Consider the following 10,192-nt stretch of genomic DNA (forward strand, 5'->3'; position numbering starts at 1 on the left):
TGTATACAAATAAAAGTAAACCCTTTTAGATTCAATTGATGTATTGCTCTTATCTGTACGATCAAAACTGAAAGTGTAATTGAGGGTTAATATACTGTAAATTGTAATTTATTCCTGTGATAAAAAGCTGAATTTTCAGTATCATTACTCCAGTCTTCAGTGACACATGATCCTTCAGAAATCATTTTAATATACCGATTTGCTGTGTTTTTTATTTTTCTTTTAAAAGAAGTTTACATTTCTTATTCGTAAAACAGTTGAGAACAATTTCTTCTTTTTAACATTTTTTTGTGGAAATGGTGATACCTTTTTTTCAGTATTCATTGATGAATAGAAAGAACAATGAACAGCATTTATTAAATCATTTAGTAAATAGAAATCTTATTAATAAATATTATAAATGTTTTCACTGTTATTTCTAATAAATGTAATGGACCCTTCATTAATAAAAGTATTAATTTCTCTTTTTTTTTTTACCACAAATGTATTAATTTCTCTCTTTTCATACCACAAATGTTTGAATGGTATTGTTTCCATAAAAATGTTAAGCAGCAAAAAATGTTTTCAACATTGGTAATTATTAGAAATGTTTCTTGAGCTGCAAATCAGCATATTACAATGATTTCTGAAGGATCGTGACACTGATTTCTGGGGTATTTTAAATTGTAATATTTTACAATGTTTCTGTTTTTACTGTATTTTTAATCAAATAAATGCAGTGAGCAGAAGACTTACATTAAAAAAAAAATGTTCAGAAAAAAACATTAAAAAAATCATACTAATCTCTAACTTTCAAACAGAATGTTTGAGGATTTACTTACCAGTCACATGGTTCATAGTGCCTTAGAGATGTTGTCCGACAGGAGGTCTGCTCCAACTCTGCTGAACTGCCATCATCATAAAAGAATGTAGAAACATAACATGCCATTTATCACAGAGCCAATATTTAGTATACAGGCAGGTTTATTTTAAAGGAAGCAATCTAGAGCAGAAGTGAAATGCAGAAAATAAAATACTGTGTGTGTGTGTGTGTGTGTGTGTATATATATATATATATATATATATATATATATATATATATATATATATATATATATAAACACACACAAACCAGTTTCTTAAAATAACAGAATTAACATTAATGTTTTAAGGTTTGTGTCACTCTTATTTTAATGTTAAAACCTTTATAAATTACTGTAATATAACAGATGAATGGTGATATAAGAAAATATGTTGTGAGAAAATGCATATGAATGTATTTAAAGAGCTTTCTCAGCCCATCTGTGTTTCCTGCATTTCTGTCAGCAGCTCCCTTCAGAAACTTTGGAGCTTCTATTCTGTTGTGGAGAGATTATATCATCACTCCTGAAACCACAGAACAATTTTTATCAATATTTGTTTACCATGAAAGATAAAAACACGTTTGAACTAACGCTAGATTCAGTTAATTCGCGCTCCTTAAGTGATGTCACCGATTAACAGTACAGCGCATAATTTAGGCTAAAATTAGACAACTGCCGATAAACCATTGCCAAACTGACAGCAAACCCTTTTCAAAGCTATCAAAACATCTCATCTACACATAAAGACGTGATTAAAAGTCCAAACTTTAATTAAAACAGCTCAAGCTAAAGAGTTAACAGCTTAACCTTGCCTGAAAACTGTTGAGATGCGAAAAGACTCTTTCAAAGTTTTTTGTTAAGTAAATATTCAACAGAAACGTGTCAGTTATATGTAAGAAAGTGTCTGGAACAGTTGTATGTAATATTTGTGTTATTTTAGGTATTAAACTCACCTGAAAGAAGTGAAAACAGCTGCGAGGAAAGTTTGTCAGTTGGTGTTTTTGCCCCGTTTCCATGGCAACTCCCTCCACTGCAGCATTTGAATGAGACACCAGTATTCAGCGCTCACGCCCGTTAAAAACCGTTAAAGTCACGCAGCATTTGCATAAATAAACCTCTAGAATTAGAACACTACATAAACAACTTAAAATCACATTAAATCTTTTTTAATTTGCGAATTTGAAACTCATTTTGTAGTTATGCGACCAATTAATATAGCTGCAAAATGGATAGTGGGACAAAGTGGCACTTTTATATTTTAAGATTTTGTATCACTCTGCCTTTTTATTTCATTTTAAAACATGATTGCAGTATTTTTTATACTAAACTTAAATAAAGCCTAAGATTTTTTTTGAGTCATGCAAAACAGCATTAAAATAGATAATAGATATAAAAGGATCTACTTTTTTAATTAATAAACACCACAACACTATTTATATAACTCAAAATTAATACTTTTTATTACACTATAGTTGAATGCAACTAATAGAAAATGAGTCTGGAATGAGTTATGGACCAGACAGGACAATTTAGCTCACTTGATCTAACTTTCCAGAAACAAAACTATTTTGATGAGTGTGAAAACATGATGAGTGTGAAAAACCATTAGAACCGTCTAAATAACCTTTCTGTGCTACAAAGGACCTTTTTGTGGAATGGAAAGGTTCTTTGGATATTAAAGGTTCTTCATACACCCTGCCACAGAACCATTTAAGAACCTTTTTTTAAACAGTGTAACAATTCATTTCACGTGTCAGAAACATGTTTCATGTGGGCAAGCTTTACTCTTAACTTTGCATGATCCAACTTTCTCTTACAGAGAAAAAAGGTTTTCAGCATATGTTGGCTTGCATTCTCTTCATTTGCTTAGTTGCACTAACATAGTATTACTGTTCACAGAAACACTAAACTAAGCTTCTTTTGCTAAGCTCTAACATAAGTTCATGAGCATAAAACTCCTAACACTTTAAAGATCTGCCTTTCTGCATTGCAAATAACAATTCATTTCACTTGTCAGAAACATCTTTCATGTTGGCAAGCTGTACTCTTAACATTGCATGAACCATCTTTCTCTAACAGAGAAAGAAGGTTTTCAGTATATGTGTGCTTGAATTCTGTTCATTTGCTTAGTTGCACTTACATAGTATTAATGTTGTTCACAGAAGCACTAAACTAGGTTCTTGTGCTGAGAAGCTCTAACATAAGTTCATGAGTATAAAACTCCTAACACATTCAAATATGTCTTTCTGCATTGCAAATACACTCTTTAAAAAAAGGTGCCAGGAAGAACCAAAAAGGGATGCCACAGATGAACCATTTTTGGTTCCCCGAAGAACCATTTTGTGAAAGGTTCTTTAAAGAACCGGTGTTTTTCTTAGTGCCATAAAGCACCTTTTCTGGTACTAAAAAGAACCCTTTTTAAAGGTTCTTCAAAGAACCATTGATGAATAGGTTCTTTATGGCCCCGTTTCTTCCAGATAAATATCCTTACATTTATCATACTATAAATTTTCTTTAATAGGATTGTTCATAAAATAATAAAAAAAGTAGAAAAAAAAAGAAAACCCAGAAGTAACAAGACTTGACAAGATGTACTGTATGATTAAAATGTTTTTGTATTTACAGTATACATCAATTCAGTATACATCATACCTCAATACTATGTTTATGTGTTTAATAGGGATGTGCACAAGTACTAGAGTACTCAGACTTAGCAATGATTCATAATTTTTTAAAGTCACTGCAATCATCGGTTTCATGATCAATCATCACTGTCAAGTCTGAGTACTCGATGATAACCTGACTATATATATTTCTCTTTTTCTGACTTGTAATGGCAGCATTTTGGGTGGTACCTGAGCTCTGACTAGTTAGTTTTAGGAGAGCATGCCATCCAGACAAAATCAAAACCACCAGTACTGAAAAAACTGACAAGAATGTGTAATACAGTGTTAATGTCAGCAGGGTTAATGTCAGTACCCCCATTATCCACTATGCCCTTTTTTATCCCCTGGAAACTGCCACTGGTGGTTCAAAGAATTCCTGCTTTCACAGTCCTTTTGATGAATGGATGAGGCTGGACACATAGGATCCTGTAACAAAAAACAACAACAAAAAAAGACACTTTCATTTGTTTCTTAATTTTCATAGGTTTAGCACATATTGATGCAAAATGACAAACAAAGATAATGGAAAGGTAGTTTTAAGCTGAACAGCAGTAAGAAAAGAAACAAAATCAAAGCAAGTCAAAGAATTTTGGAAGTTCATCCATCCACCTATTCACTCTCCAAACCACTTATCCTCTCTAGGGTCGTGGGGGCTGAAGACTATCCCAGCATCCTGGGCCACAAATGCATCCAATTAATGGTATTTAAGCAATAGGCAACAATGGTAACAATGTTATACAGTACCTGTCAAAATTTTGGAAACATTACATTGTTTTTAAAAACAAACAAACAAAAATATTTTCTGCTCACAAAGTCTTCATTCTTTTAATCAATAATAGAGAAAATATTAATATTGTAAAATATCATTACAAATGGAAAGAACTGTTGTCTATTTTAATATGCTGTAAATTGCAATTTATTCCTGTGATAAAAAGCTGAATTTTCAGTATCATTACTCCAGTCTTCAGTGTCATATAATCCTTCAGAAATCATTTTAATATGCCGATTTGCTGTTTTTTATTTTTCTTTTAAAAGAATTTTACATTTCTACCAGAAAGACTCAGGAGGTGAAGATAAAATGCAAAAGAATTTATTTACAAAACCAATACAAAAAGAACAAAATTATTTTGGCGTAGGCCCCATCTGTAGCTTGAATCAGACGTTGTAGATTTCAGCTATTCCTGCCAAAGACTAAGAGCAGAGCATACCCCCGCATGGACAGAGCCAACCTGGTGGTGGTGGAGAGGATGGAGGGGAAACTTCGCGGCAGTATCTGTAAACACAATGAAGTGTGAGTAGAGGGCTTTTATATTCCTTGTGTTAAGTGTCGATTGGCTAGATCAAATTGTAATGTGACATGACATTAAGTCTTCCTTGTAGAACCTGCGCTGACGTTCCCATTTCTACCAGAAAGACTCGGGAGGTGAAGATGAAATGCAAAAGTATTTATTTACAAAACCTATACAAAAAGAACAAAATTATTTTGGCGTAGGCCCCATCTGTAGCTTGAATCAGACGTTGTAGATTACAGCTATTCCTGCTGAAGACTAAGGCAGGGCGGAGCAAACCCCAAAAGAAAGAAGAAAATGAAATACCCACCAGATGAAGTACTTCTCACAAGATCCTAGAACATATGGACAAAAGAAACAATAAGAATGAATCAGTCATAATTAAAGTGATTATTAACATATTTAAGAATGCCAGACAGTGATAGAGGCCACCATAGGCCAGGTATTCATAGAGGCAAAGAAACTGAAGGTCTGGAATTCATGGCAGCTTTCATTGGCCAAGGCCAATAAGGACGTTTGACCGACATGTCAAACAACCAATCACGGTTCGTTTTGTTCATAGTCACGTTTCGAGGTGTGGAAATATCACCACAATAACATACTGGTGTGTAAAACTCTTTGACATTAAAGATTCTATGCCGTGAACTTTAAATAATTTCACATACTTTCAAATCCAGCGTTTAACTGATCCTGATAAGCGCTTACACAAATCAGCATATTATAATGATTTCTGAAGGATTGTGACATTGATTTCTGGGGCATTTTAAATTGTAATAATATTTTACAATGTTTCTGTTTTTACTGTATTTTTAATCAAATAAATGCAGTGAGCAGAAGACTTACATAAAAAAAACATAAAAAAGCATACTAATCTCTAACTTTTGAACAGAATATTTGAGGATTTACTTACCAGTCATATGGTTCATAGCGCCTTAGAGATGTTGTCCGACAGGAGGTCTGCTCCAACTCTGCTGAACTGCCATCATCGTAGAAGAATATAGAAACATAACATGCCATTTATCACAGAGCCAATATGTAGTATACAGGCAAGTTTATTTTAAAGGAAGCAAGCTAGAGCAGAAGTGAAATGCAGAAAACAAAATAATTTGTACATATATATATATATATATATATATATATATATATATATATATATATATATATATATATATATATATAAACACACACATATATATATATATATATAAACACACACACAAACCAGTTTCTTAAAATAACAGAATTAACATTAATGTTTTTTAGGTTTGTGTCACTCTTCTTTTAATGTTAAAAAATTTATAAATTACTGTAATATAACAGATCAATGGTGATATAAGAAAATATGTTGTGAGAAAAGGCATATGAATGTATTTAAAGAGCTTTCTCAGCCCATCTGTTTCCTGCATTTCTGTCAGCAACTCCCTTCAGAAACTTTGAAATTTTGGAGCTTCTCTTCTGTTGTATAGAGATTATATCATCACTCCTGAAACCACAGAACAATTTTTATCAATATTTGTTTACCATGAAAGATAAAAACACGTTTGAACTAACGCTAGATTCAGTTAATTCACGCTCCTTGTAAGTGATGTCATCGATTAACAGTATAGCATATTTTAGGCTAAATAAGTTAGACAACTTCCAATAAACCATTGCCAAACTGACAGCAAACCCTTTACAAAGCTATCAAAACATCTCATCTACACATAAAGACGTGATTAAAAGCCCAAACTTTCATTAAAAACAGCTCAAGCTAAAGAGTTAACAGCTTAACATTACCTTGCCTGAAAACTGTTGAGATGCTAAAAGACTCTTTCAAAGTTTTCTGTTAACCCGTAATCACTGTTTGGGGTCATTTTGACCCCACTGGACTTTTCCTTCATTTTTTTAAATTGTTACCTTCATCTCAGGGTCATTGCACTTTAATTCCTTAACTATAAGAAAAAAAGTTTTTCGACTACCCTCCAGATGGCAGTATTCTATCCCTAACACATAGAGCAATGTCCAAAAACTATTTAGATTTAATTAAGATCATCATTTAAGTGATTTTTTCTTTAAAAAAATCATACTTCATGTGCAAATTTATGGCCTAGTTATGTAATTGTGCAGTAAATAGGTAAAAAAAATTCAAAATTTCCACAAAAACACAGCATAAATGTATAGTTGAGAAGTAAATAAAAAAATGATATATGGTTTTCCATATAAAAAATTTATATTTCCTTAAGCAATCGCTCTTTACATGTTTGGGGTCAATCACAGAAACGTGTCAGTTATATGTAAGAAAGTGTCTGGAACAGTTGTATGTGATATTTGTGTTATTTTAGGTATTAAACTCACCTGAAAGAAGTGAAAACAGCTGCGAGGGAAGTTTGTCAGTTGGTGTTGTTGCCCCGTTTCCATGGCAACTCCCTCCGCTGCAGCATTTGAATGAGACTCCAGTATTCAGCACTCACGCCCTTTAAAAACCGTTAAAGTCACGCAGCATTTGCATAAATAAACCTCTAGAATTAGAACAGTACATAAACAACTTAAAATCACATTAAATCTTTTTTAATTTGCGAATTTGAAACTCATTGTGTAGTTATGCGACCAATTAATATAGCTGCAAAATGGATAGTGGGACAAAGTGGCACTTCTATATTTTAAGATTTTGTATCACTCTGCCTTTTTATTCCATTTTAAAACATGATTGCAGTATTTTTTTTATACTAAACTTAAATAACAAAGCCTAATAATTTTTTTGAGTCATGCAAAACAGCATTAAAATAGATAATAGATATAAAAGGATCTACTGGTCTTTTTTAATTAATTAACACTATTTATATAACTCAAAATTAATACTTTTTATTACACTATAATTGAATGCAACTAACAGAAAATGAGTCTGGAATGAGTTCTGGACCAGACAGGACAATTTAGCTCACTTGATCTAACTTTCCAGAAACAAAAATATTTTGATGAGTGTGAAGAACCATTAGAACCGTCTAAATAACCTTTCTGTGCTACAAAGAACCTTTTGTGCAATGGAAAGGTTCTTTGGATATTAAAGGTTCTTCATACACCCTGCCACAGAACCATTTAAGAACCTTTTTTTAAACAGTGTAACAATTCATTTCACGTGTCAGAAACATGTTTCATGTGGGCAAGCTTTACTCTTAACTTTGCATGATCCAACTTTCTCTTACAGAGAAAGAAGGTTTTAAGCATATGTTGGCTTGCATTCTGCTCATTTGCTTAGTTGCACTAACATAGTGTTACTTTTCACAGTAATACTAAACTAAGCTTCTTGTGCTGAGAAGCTCTAACATAAGTTCATGAGTATAAAACTCCTCTAACACATTAAAATCTGTGTTTCTGCATTGCGAATAACAATTCATTTCATGTGTCAGAAACATCTTTCATGTGGGCAAGCTGTACTCTTAGGCCGGTGACACACTGGATGCATGGCGTAAGCGTCTCAGTTGCGTGGCGTGTCCGTTTTTAATTCGACTCCCATGTTAACAGGTTAGAGCTTGTAGACTGCCTGCGTGAGACGCGTGTAAAACGTGTGCATGCTAGAAATAGAACCGACGCCTATTTTTCACGCGACACGCAAGCGTGTTGGAAGCGTTTCCAGGCAAAATAGAATAGGAAAATATGTTTATATGTCATTTTGTACACAAATACATATTAATTCATGACACTTTGATGTTTGAAAGTCTATAGGTTGACATAAATTCAGATATAAATGTAATTTAAAAAATAAATAAATAATTATCGATTTTCAAATATTGCACCTGTCAAACAAAGTCTATTTTGCCGTCAATACTGTTGACGGTGTCCTTTATCAGTAGGCTTTATATTTATGCTTAACATGAAGTAACATATCTGAGAATCATCTTAAGACAAATTTTGGATAGAGAAAACCTGAAACCCCAAAATTTATTGGTGACTGAAAAAAAATTATCCCATTATTTTTGCCTATACATATAATTTCATGTCATTTTATTTTTTAAACAATCGAGTCCTGGTGTCCAATACAGAGGTCATAGCATAACATATGAATAAAATATAATTTTTTTCCCATTTGTTTCTTATGCTCTTAACAATGTGATTACATGAAAAAAATATGACACACTACAATAACAACGTAGAGTGTATTCTGAATGACGGTCCAACATCAGGTAGGCTAAATAAGCTCTTTAAAGCTACACAAATTTTTAAATGTTATTGAAATAAACAGACAGCCCACTTACCCATTTTTCGGATTTTGGAAGGTGTATGTGTGTGAAAAAAGTTGAAATTGTTGTCATGAAGACAAGAGCCTGGTCTGTCAGCGGCCTCCCTCTATGTCACCTTCAGCAGCAGCAGCGCGCCAGCGCCACGTCAGGCACGGTTCTGGTGTGTAAAGACACAGAAAACGTGACGCAGCCGCCACGCAACAAAAACGGCACACTCACGCCACGCAGCCAGTGTGTCACCGGCCTTAAAATTGCATGAACCAATTTTCTCTTACAGAGAAAGAAGGTTTTCAGTATATGTGGGCTTGAATTCTGTTCATTTGCTTAGTTGCACTTACATAGTATTAATGTTGTTCACAGAAGCACTGAACTAGCTTCTCGTGCTGAGAAGCTCTAACATAAGTTCATGAGTGTAAAACTCCTAACACATTCAAATATGTCTTTCTGCATTGCAAACACACTCTTAAAAAAAAGGCACAAGGAAGAACCAAAAAGGGGGTTTCGCGGTGATGCCATAGAGGAACCATTTTTGGTTCCCTGAAGAACCATTTTGTGAAAGGTTCTTTAAAGAACCAGTGTTTTTCTTAGTGACATAAAGCATATTTTCTGGTACTACAAAGAACCCTTTTTAAAGGTTCTTCAAAGAACCATTGATGAATGGGTTCTTTATGGCCCCATTTCTTCCAGATAAATATCCTTACATTTATCATACTATAAATTTTCTTTAATAGAATTGTTCATAAAATAATAAAAAAAGAAGAAAAAAAAGAAAACCCAGAAGTAACAAGACTTGACAAGATGTACTGTATAATTAAAATGTTTTTGTATTTACAGTATACATCAATGCAGTATACATCATACCTCAATACTGTGTTTATGTGTTTAATAGGGATGTGCACAAGTACTAGAGTACTTAGCATTGATTTATCATTTTCTAAAGTCACTGCAATCATCGGTTTCATGATCAATCATCGCTGTCAAGTCTGAGTACTCGATGATAACCTGACTATATATTTCTCTTTTTCTGACTGGTAATGGCAGCATTTTGGGTGGTACCTGAGCTTTGACTAGTTAGTTTTAGGAGAGCATGCCATCCAGACAAAATCAAAACCACCAGTACTGAAAAACTGACAAGAATGTGTAATACAGTGTTAATGTCAGCAGGTTAATGTCAGTAC

General features: G+C 33.2%; 1 long non-coding RNA gene across 2 annotated transcripts; it reads right to left on the reverse strand.

Annotated features, from left to right (window-relative positions):
- Nucleotides 1–3,820: 3,820 nt before the first annotated feature.
- LOC109081546 lies at nucleotides 3,821–9,291 on the reverse strand. Of its 2 annotated transcripts, XR_006155561.1 has the most exons (6): nucleotides 9,030–9,291; nucleotides 7,132–7,250; nucleotides 5,708–5,773; nucleotides 5,108–5,132; nucleotides 4,717–4,781; nucleotides 3,821–3,934 (listed from the first exon to the last, which is right to left on the reverse strand). It is a non-coding gene; the product is annotated as an uncharacterized LOC109081546 (long non-coding RNA). The 2 variants fall into 2 exon arrangements; XR_006155560.1 differs by lacking the exon at nucleotides 3,821–3,934 and having other exon boundaries at nucleotides 4,578–4,781.
- Nucleotides 9,292–10,192: the final 901 nt, after the last annotated feature.

This window comes from Cyprinus carpio, chromosome A3, assembly GCF_018340385.1.
Source record: "Cyprinus carpio isolate SPL01 chromosome A3, ASM1834038v1, whole genome shotgun sequence".
NCBI lineage: Eukaryota > Metazoa > Chordata > Actinopteri > Cypriniformes > Cyprinidae > Cyprinus > Cyprinus carpio.